Source organism: Pinus tabuliformis, chromosome 5_1 (assembly GCF_031772625.1).
Source record: "Pinus tabuliformis cultivar Carrire ecotype Pingquan chromosome 5_1, CPIR1, whole genome shotgun sequence".
Classification (NCBI taxonomy): Eukaryota; Viridiplantae; Streptophyta; class Pinopsida; order Pinales; family Pinaceae; genus Pinus; species Pinus tabuliformis.
Genome location: NC_142305.1, coordinates 9,386,032 through 9,396,345, shown reverse-complemented (window position 1 = coordinate 9,396,345; position 10,314 = coordinate 9,386,032). Strand labels below are relative to the sequence as shown.

At 35.0% G+C, this 10,314-nt stretch overlaps 1 pseudogene; it reads left to right on the top strand.

Annotated features, from left to right (window-relative positions):
- The first annotated feature begins 2,295 nt into the window (after positions 1 to 2,295).
- On the top strand, positions 2,296 to 2,870 carry LOC149163276 (MADS-box transcription factor 23 pseudogene; annotated as a pseudogene).
- The last annotated feature ends 7,444 nt before the right edge of the window (positions 2,871 to 10,314 follow it).

The window sequence follows — 10,314 nt, the reverse complement described above, 5'->3', positions numbered from 1 at the left end:
AGGACAACAACTACAAGTACAAACAAAGAGCATGTTTAAGAAGAAGAGAGGTAAACTTTGATGTAGGAGACATGGTCTTAGCCCACCTAAGAAAGGATATATTCCCGAGAGGGGAATATACAAACTCAAGATGAAGAAAATAGGACCTTGCGAGATACTTAGGAAATTTTCTGCAAATGCTTATGAATTGGAGTTACCTACGGGCATAGGTATCTCGCCTATTTTCAATGTGGCTGATTTGTATCCCTATCAAGCTGGTGATGAAAGTGCATCTACAAAAATGAGAGTGGTGGAGAAGTTAGTGAACAAAGCTAGATGAAGCATGTGCCTATGACAGAGGGTCTAGAGGTTGAAGGAATTTTGGACACCAAAGTTACAAAGTACATGAGGGGAAATAGTATTTGGAGTTTTTGGTGAAGTGGAAGGACCATCCAATGGAGGATTATACATGGATGAGTGTTGCATCTCTGCAGAAAGCAGGTTGCTTTATAGAGGACCTTATGAGTAGGAGCTCATAATTTTTTTCCTTCTTGGGGAGTCTGATGCAGGTGCATTAGACCGAGCTCGAGAGATGAAGAAATTGAGCAAAGCTTAACAATGTGGTGGACTGGCCACATGTTAATGCTGGCAATTGATTTGTTGTTTTGTTAGAGTTTTGAATATTTAATTTAAGCGTAGGATTGGTTCCTAAGTCACATTTTGACCTGCCCATTGCTATCATAGAGTTGGCCATCCTTTCCTGGTGGATAGGATTCCCATGGCCACAAAGCTCTCGCGTCAGAGGCTGTCACGTCTTAGATGCCAAACCATGGGCATATTTATGTTACATGGGTTATGGGCGTGTATCAAATGTCATCCAACGTCTTAGATGCCAAACCATGGGCATATTTATGTTACATGGGTTATGGGCGTGTATCAAATGTCATCCAACGGGCTGGTTATTGCTTGTCGACGAAAATATATGCTTTGACAATTGCCAGGAAACTGAAAAAAAAAATGATCATCCATTTTCTAAAACATGGAATAGATAGACTACGCCAAAATTTATATGATGTTGGAAGCATGGGAGATCAAATGAAAACCATGAGATGTTGGAAGCATGGCAGTTCAAATGAAAACCATGAGATGTTGGTGGTTGTTGCAAGCTTTATGAGCTTTATTATCCCTATGCATGTATTACATCATTAGTCCTTGATACCTTGTAATAGCCAGTCAAGTTTAGATTTGGTAGAGTCATTCCTTTATTATTCTTTTATTTCAAATACAAATAAATCAAATTGATACACTTAAACACATAATTAATGTAAATCTATCAATTATATATCGTATTTTTAACTCTACGACCAATCATGCGGCCTTTTTTTCAATAGTTGGGAAAACCTATCATAACTGGTTGTCAAACCAGGACAACCATCTTTAGCTGCTAGCTGCTAACTGCGAAGGCAGGGTGTCTCATCACCCTTATTCAACGAAAACCATGCCACCTGGAATAACCAGTTGGTGGTCCGTAAGGGGGCACCTGGAATAACCCGTTGGTGGTCCATAAGGGGGCAGGAATGTTGGTGGTTCGTAAAGGGGCACGCTTTCATGCCAGATGCTGGTCTTCCTTATGTCTGAAAAAGACGAGCTCTTAGCAAAACAAAAACCGTTTTAGAGTATATTCCAAACCCCATTATACAGCCATGTTATTATAAAACTGATTATTTTTAAATATATAAAATTAAATATATGATCAATAAATGCAACAATTCTTATAAAAATAGTTATATGGTCACTACATAAACTGCAAAGTAATCATTCCTACAATAATAAATTGCAAAGTAATCACACGGTTAGTAATATATCTTAACTGACAGACTAAATAGGCGAAGTCTGTGGTTTCCTAATCTTCGGCTTCCTTTTCCTCCCGACCCTGAAAATAGCTTGACTAAGCATAAATCTCAGCATCTTACCCTGTGATTATCCAACCAAAAGCCTATTGTTATCCACTCGCTTAAAATAATAGAATTCTAATATCATCTACTTGCTGAAAACCTATTTGTCTTTTTTCCATATAGAGACCTATGACAACTCTCCATAGTTATCAAGTTTTAATTGGTTATCAATTTCCCATTATTATCAATCTTCTGTCCACAGTTATCAATCTTTAAATCTCCATTATTATCAAGTTTTAATTAGTATTCAATTTTACATATAAATACCTCTGTGACTTCTATCCATAGTTATCAATATTTAATTAGTTATTGGCATTGTATGCATATCTCAGGCCTTTGTTTCTTATTATTTGTTGCAGAGATGGGAAGAGCGAAATTAGAGATAGAAAATCCAACGAGCAGGAAGGCCGCCTTCTCCAAGAGAAGGGCGGGGTTGCTTAACTTCTTAAAATGAAGGCCAGAGAATTGTCCATCCTTTGCGAAGCAGAAATAGCAATTCTCATCTTTTCAAGTGATAAAAGGTTCTTCGAATTCGCCAGTTCAGATATGAAAAGCATGCTGTATCGTTACAGCGAATGCTGTGAACAAAAATCACAATCAGAATCTCGTGGCTCCGTTGAATACGACGATAATAATCGAAATAGAAATCAGAGTATCCACGCAGCGGAGCTAAACCTTCAAATCGAACAGCTGCAAGTGATGTTGAAGCACAAGATGGGAGAAGACATAGCAGGATTGGATATTGAACAATTACAGCAATTAGAAGAGAAAATGGAACTGGGAATCGCGCGGGTGAGGGCGAGAAAGAACCAGTATATGCTAAGGCGCATAGAGGAGATGACAATTACTGGGCGGAATTTGATGGAGGAGAATCAGAGTTCACGAAGAAAGGTGGAGGACGTCGTGAATAATGAGGTGAAATCTAGACAGATGTGATAATGTGCCAAAAAAAAAAACCTAATTATGGCAGGTAACTAACTTATGTAACTAACTTAACCTAAGCATAAAAATGTAACTAAATTATGGTAGGTAGTTTTTTTCTTGTGTGACCAAACATCTCAATTTCCACAAAATTATACCTAAATTTTTTGAATTCTAGTGTAATAACAATTGTTTTGATTCACTTGGGCATGCTTTATTGGCTCTGCCTCTTTGTTGCTGCTGTTGTGTAGGTTTACCTATGCGCTTGTGGTTGCTTCAGATTAATGTTATCCTCTTTGTTGCTGCTGTTGTGTAGGTTTACCTATGCGCTTGTGGTTGCTTCAGATTAATGTTATCAATGGGGTGGTCGCTTCAGATTAATGTTCTCTGAATTGATAAATGGGGTAACTCGTTTTAGACTCTTTTTACCATCTATACAGGTCAAATCAAGATAAACATGATAATATGAAAAAATGCTTTATTGGCTCTGCCTCTTTGTTGCTGCTGTTGTGTAGGTTTAACTATGCGCTTGCTTCAGATTAATGTTATCAATGGGGTGGTCGCTTCAGATTAATGTTCTCTGAATTGATAAATGGGGTAACTCGTTTTAGACTCTTTTTACCATCTATACAGGTCAAATCAAGATAAACATGATAATATAAAAAAAAAAACAAAACAAAACAAACGAAAAACTAGTCATTAATGAAATTTTATAACTCCAAAATCTTGGCTAAAAAAAATTAAAGATATCTTTGCTTATTTTCAAGTACTATTTCTAGAATTTTAATCATGGTATGATTTCAACTTTTTCAATATTTTTATTAATAATAATAAAAAACAAAATGTTAAAATTTATGTTAAATTAGTATATATATATATATATATATATATATAAACAAAACCAAAGTATGAACCAAATATCCTAGATGCTGATACTTTAGAGAGTCTTAAAATGAAGGACATGATTAAAGAGCTAGAAGAAAAAGTTAATAGACGCCTCACTCTAAATAGTGTGGTAGGTAAATTAGATATCAAACCAATTAAAGATGAAATGAAAAAATTGATAGAATTAGACCATGAGCATAACAAAAGGGCCTTGAACCTTATAATCTTCGGTTTGAAAGAGGAGGTAGACGAGGATACTTTAGCCATAGCCCAGACATAATTACATACCATATTACAAATTGAAACAACGTGTCTCACGGAAGCAACAAGGTTGGGGAAACTAATTGAGAATAAAGGAAGGCTGATCCGAATAAAAGTGAGCTCTATTGACCATAAGTATGACATACTTACTAAAACCTCAAGTCTAAAAGGAACGGGAATATTTATAAATGAAGATCTCATTCCAGAAGATCAAGCAGAATTGAGAAAGGAGGTTCAAAAGGTAAAGGAAGCTCGGAAGGAAGGAAAATGGGCAATAATCAGAAATAGAAAAGCCGTTATTCGAGATAGAAACAAAAAAGATAATAACAAATAGCAATTCAACATACTCTGGATTCTTTCTTGGAATTGTCGGAGCTTTCCATGGAACAAAGACCCCAAGCTAAGTTGGATCTCTAATGATGTTGATATTATTTTTCTTGTTGAGACATGGGAGCACGAAGAATCTAAGGTCCCTAACATAGATGGCTTTACATTATGGTCTATCTGGAATTAGCGATCCTCCCGTAGAGGCATTGGGGGTATAGCTTGTTACATTAAGAAGAACATCTCTCCCCATGCTAGGATTTATAAAAACGACCCTTACAACCAATATAGTTGGATAGAAATTACTGACATTTATGATAAAAAGACTTACATAGAAATTTGTTATTTCCGCCCCATCAATTCTAACTTCTATAAGAAAAAGTGTCTAGATAAAAATAGTCCTTACAATGGTTTAGAGAATGATATTTCTAGCCTAAGGAATGAAGGCAATATCCTTTTAATGGGTGACTTTAATGCTCGAACTTCAAGCACCTAAGCTATTCTTCTAAGCAATCATTCTAACCCTAAACCTCTTTGGTTAAACGAAGACCTTCCTCTGGATAGCCGGTACAAAAGGAGCTCTGAAGACCTCGGGGAGAAATTGTTTGGGTCGGAGCTAGTCAAGCTCTATAGTGCTCAGGATCTCATAATTTGCAACGATCTAAAGAAGTGGCCTAATTCTAGCCAGATGACCTGCATCCATGGGCTTGGTAGCAGCGTGGTAGACTATGTTATCTCTGATCTCCCTCTATACAACGAAATAACAAATTTTGACATCTTAAATGACCACGAGCCTGACTCTGATCATAGGCCTTTACTTATAACTCTCAATTTTGTCATGCATAAAGATCCCATAGAAGATAATCCTTATAGCCAAAAGAAGTTAATCTTTGATAGAAATAAAAAAGATCTCTTTCTAAATGAATTAAAAACTAATTTGCTTCCTTTATCTAGTATAGACAACATAGAAGATCTCTATCATAATTTTACTACAACCCTCTCATATTCTATTAACAAGTTCTCAATTGAAGTTTCAAGTAATAAAAGAAATAGCAAAACCAACCCATGGTATGACAAAGATTGTAAAAGTGCGAGGAGAGTAGTTAAGGAAGTTATTGATGAATCTCTTAAAATTGGCAAAATAAAAATATACAAAGCCCTAACTAAAAGGGAAAAAGGCAATATATTTGTAAAAGACAAGAGAATCTCTTACACCTCTCTAAGGTAGCTCCTAAGAAATTATGGACGTAGATTCTAACTAGGAAAACTAAAGATAATAATAAAATTGCTTTACATGACTGGAATTCCTATCTTAAAAAGCTTTATGAATCTCCAAATATCATGGTAACTTTGAAACCCTGCTCACAACGAAAGAAGTTTTCTCATTAGAAGACATTGATTTTGGGGTTAATCACTTGGCTAATGGGAAATCTAAAGACATTGAAGGTTACCAGGAGGAAATCTTAAAAATTGGAGGTCCTGTCCTCATCCCCCACATTCACAAGCTTTTCAATCAAGCGATCAAGCAAGGGTTCCCTAAAACCTGGACTCAAAGCCTCATTATACCTATTTTTAAAAGTGGGGATACAAATAACCCCTCTAATTATCGGACAATTATGATCAACCCTCTCCTATCCAAGTTATATGGTATTATTTTGGAAAGGAAGTTGAGCATATGGCTTGAAAGTGAAGGTAAGTGGGCTAAAGGCCAAGCGAGTTTTAGAAAGCAACACTCAACAACAGACCACGTTACGCTTAGGATCATTGTGGAGGAATGCTGCAATGATAAATCCAATCTCTTTTGTTGCTTTGTGGACATTAGAAAGGCTTTCGATACGGTTCCTAGAAACAACCTTTGGAACAGATTATAAGAGCTAAAGGTTCCTTTTGAGTTGAGAGTTGCTGCCATAAGGTTATACGAAAATGTAATTGCCAAGTTAAACAAGGTTGCCCCCTCTCCCCTATCCTATTTTACATTTACATTGATAAGCTAGAAGGTTGTTTAGAGGAAGCAAGATGTGCTGGCACGATCTTAGTTGGGATAGTCATCATCCTTATTCTCTACGCTGACGATATTGTTCTTCTCGCAAGGTGCCCATCTGATCTTGATAAGCAACTTATACTTCTTAAGGATTTCTGCTCTACCATGGGTATGATTGTTAACACTGACAAAACAAAAGTTATAAATATAAAATCCAAGAAGGACACTTACACTAATTTTATGTATCACAATAGTAACTTGGAGGAAGTGTCTTCCTATAAGTACCTAGGAATTGGTATTCATCACAAGCTCAACTAGAACTATAACATTGAGAAAAGGATTAATGGGGGATGGAAAGCTTATTTTGGTCTGAAAATAATTGTAAAACGACAAACCTCGTAATGTGGGATAGAAATAATTTCCTCTTTGAAACTTTAGTCACTCCGGTTATCTTATATGGATGCGAGGTTTGGGGTTGTAGCATCTCTAGAGAATCCTGGAGAAAGATTGAGCAAATCGAGAAGCGTTTTATAACGTATAACCTCAAAATTAAAAGCAACACACCCTATCCTATTCTCCTTATAGAAGTGGGTCTTTCCCTAATCCAGAGCCTAGCTATGACTAGGCTTCTGTTGTACAAGCACAAACTCAATAACATAGGAGACCATAGACTTCCTAAGCTAGCTTTAAGTTCCAGCCAAAACCACCTAAGGCTCAAATGAGGTTGGTATAAAGACACAAGGGTTTGGTTAAACCATTGGGAGATCGACGAGAATGTTGCATTGCAAAACATTAATAACATTAAAAATATTGTTACTTCTAAGTTCAAATAAAAAATGTGGTGTGAGAAAAATTTAGCAGCTAAAATAAAATTAAGATATTATAAGGAGGTCATCAACCCCACCCTAGAAGATCAAAAGTATCTCTTTGCTTTAACTAGCTCAAAGAAGAAAATTATAGCCAAGATTAGAACGAACTCTCATGAGCTCCATAGTGAAACGGGTCGTTGGGCAGTTCCTAAAACACCATGGATGGAAAGGTTTTACCATCTCTGTGAGAATATGAACATTGAGGATGAAAATCACTTCCTCTTAGAGTGCCCCGCGTACAACCACATTAGATATTAGTTTCAAAATCTTTGTTGCAATACTGACCTTCCTAGCCTTTTATGTTGTCAAAATTACAGTGAGTTCGGGAGGCTTCTCTCCAAGCTTTTTGAGCATAGGAATACAATCTTAAATCAAACTAAATAATTCGTTTCTTTAAGTCCGATAGACCAAAGTTTGGTCTCAGTGGACGTTAACCATCATCATCATCATCAATAATAATTAAAATAAAATTAATAATTTAAAATTAATTAAAATATAATTATTTTTAATATTTTTAAATTTAACTATATAAAATAAATGTTTTAATTTTTTTTGAAAAAAATATCTAAATAGATCCATTAGAAAGTTAACATTTGTAAAGCTTATTACTAGAGTCTAACCCCTAAAACGTTAAAAAAAAAAAAAAAATTAATAATTTCTTATAAAAAATAATTTAATAATTTCTTATTAACAAAATATTTTAATGATAAAATAACCTTAAAAATTAATAAATATCTTAATACTAATAATTCACTAATCATTTAATTTTTATAACTTTAATATAAACAATTTAATATATAGATGGATTATTCTTTAGGGTTTGAAGCGTCGACAGAATGAACATGATACTGTGGATAATCCGGATCATGCTACTCCAAGAAACAACCACAGAAGCTTAAAATATAACAAAATATATAACATATATGCTCCAAAACTTATTATATAAATATAAATAATTCAATACAAAATATTACATAAGTTCGTTTCGCACCGTATTATTCCTTACATACATTGTTATACTTTCATTCTATTTGACATTTTTATAAATATTAAAAATATCAAATTATTAGTTTCAATATGACATAAATAAATATATGAAAATTCTGTTAAAAATTAAAAAACATTAATAGTCAAGTGTAATTTTATTTGGTATAGATGTTTAAAAAAAACATTATTGTTATCAAATGGTAAAGAGAACCTTGAAAAAGACAGTAAAGGAGAAGATGAATGTAAAGTTATATAAACAAATACTAAAAAGGAAAAAAGATGAGTTCATGCAAACACAGAGAGAAGAGTTAATATGTTTAAACAAGAATAATCCAAAGCTTTTCTGGCGGGAACTGCAACCAAAGAAGAAGCAAATTGAAAATAATATTATAACCAATCAATGGTTTGAATATGCAAGGCAACTCTATGAGAAAGAATCTGAGGTGGAGCCCCCCTAGGATCAACACAACTTCAAAGCTCTTCACATTACAGGAGGTGGAGAATGGAATTAAGAAATTGAAAACAAGAAAGGCAAAGGACTTGGTTGAACTACAAGCAAAGTATCTAAAATGGGGAATGAACGCTCTTGCACCGCACATCATGGAAATATTCAACAACATCATTCAACAAGGATTCCCAAGAGACTGGACAACTAGCCTAGCAATACCCCTTTTTAAAAGTGGAGACATTAATAATCCATCCAACTATAGAACAATTATGATCAATCCTTTGTTTGCAAAGCTTTTTGGCAGCATGGTAGAAAACATAATTAGTAAGTGGGCAGAAGTAAAAGAAAAGAGGGCAAGAGGACAAGCGGGTTTTAGGCCGAAGCATTCTACAGTGGATCATGGTATCACGTTGAGACACATTGTTGAAAAGGTTTGGGAGGACAAAGAAGAAGTATTTTGCTGCTTTGTTGACTTCAAAAAAGCATTTGACACAATCCCTAGAGGTAAGTTGCGGAGTAGAATGGAAGAACTTGCATTTCTTGTGCATTATAGAGTCGATGTCCATAGATTTTATGAAGAGCTGAAAGTCAATATTAGAACCCCAAAAGGTATTTCAGAAATATTTAGAAGTGACATTAGAGTCAAGCAAGGTTTCCCTTTATCCCCTACTCTTTTGGTTTATATATTGATAAATTGGAAGAGTGGTTAAATCTACAAGGTGGAGATGGTGTTCAGTTGGGGGAGTTTGTGATAAAGCTTCTAAATTTATATGTTGATGATATTGTATTGATTTCTAAATCGGCCCATGGATTGCAAATGCACTTATATGCCCTTGAGTATTTTTGTAGAGCAGTGGGGATGTAAGTCAATACTAGCAAGACCAAAATAATGATTTTCTCTAATAAAAGGAAGTAGAGCCAACATACTTTCTCCTTTGAAAACAACATTCTTGAAGAAGTAAATGAGTACAAGTACCTCGGGATTGATTTCAACAACAAACTCAATTGGGAGGACTGCAGAAAGAAGAGAATTCTAGGAGGGTGGAAAGCACTATATGCTCTTCCAAATAGATGTAGACAGACAAAGTTATGGGATTGGAAAATGATTAAAGTGCTTTTTGGACTCCTAGTTTGTCGAGTGATGCTATATGGGTGTGAATTGTGGGCTAGCAACACCCCTGTCTCAAAATTGAAACAAATTGAGAAAATCCAAAAACGCTTGATCATGAGAAGTTCAAAATATAAAATTCAATATCTTATGAGATAATATTGAGTGAAACAGGAACAAATCCCATCAAAGCAATTGCTATGGTGCGGCTCATAAGATATCTAAAAAGAATTGAGCAAATGAGAGTAGGTAGATGGACTAATGTTAACTTCAATGAAGGCATGAGTGAAAGAAAGAAAACATGGATGAAACTAAACTACAAATGGATGCAAAAATGGAATATCTACCTCAATGCCTGTCCCATAAATAGCAAGGAGCTAAAGGATTTTGTTATGGAGAAGTTTCATAAAAAGGTATGGAGAAAAGAGTGGGGTAGAAAGAAGAAGTACTACATTGAAGAATTCAACCCTACATGTTATCTACAACAAAACGAGCTCATTGGAGGTAGCATTTTGCGGAGGGAAAAGATTCTTATTACTCAATTAAGGACCAACTCGCATCAACTTCGGTGTGAAACGGGATAGTGGCAAAGGCCT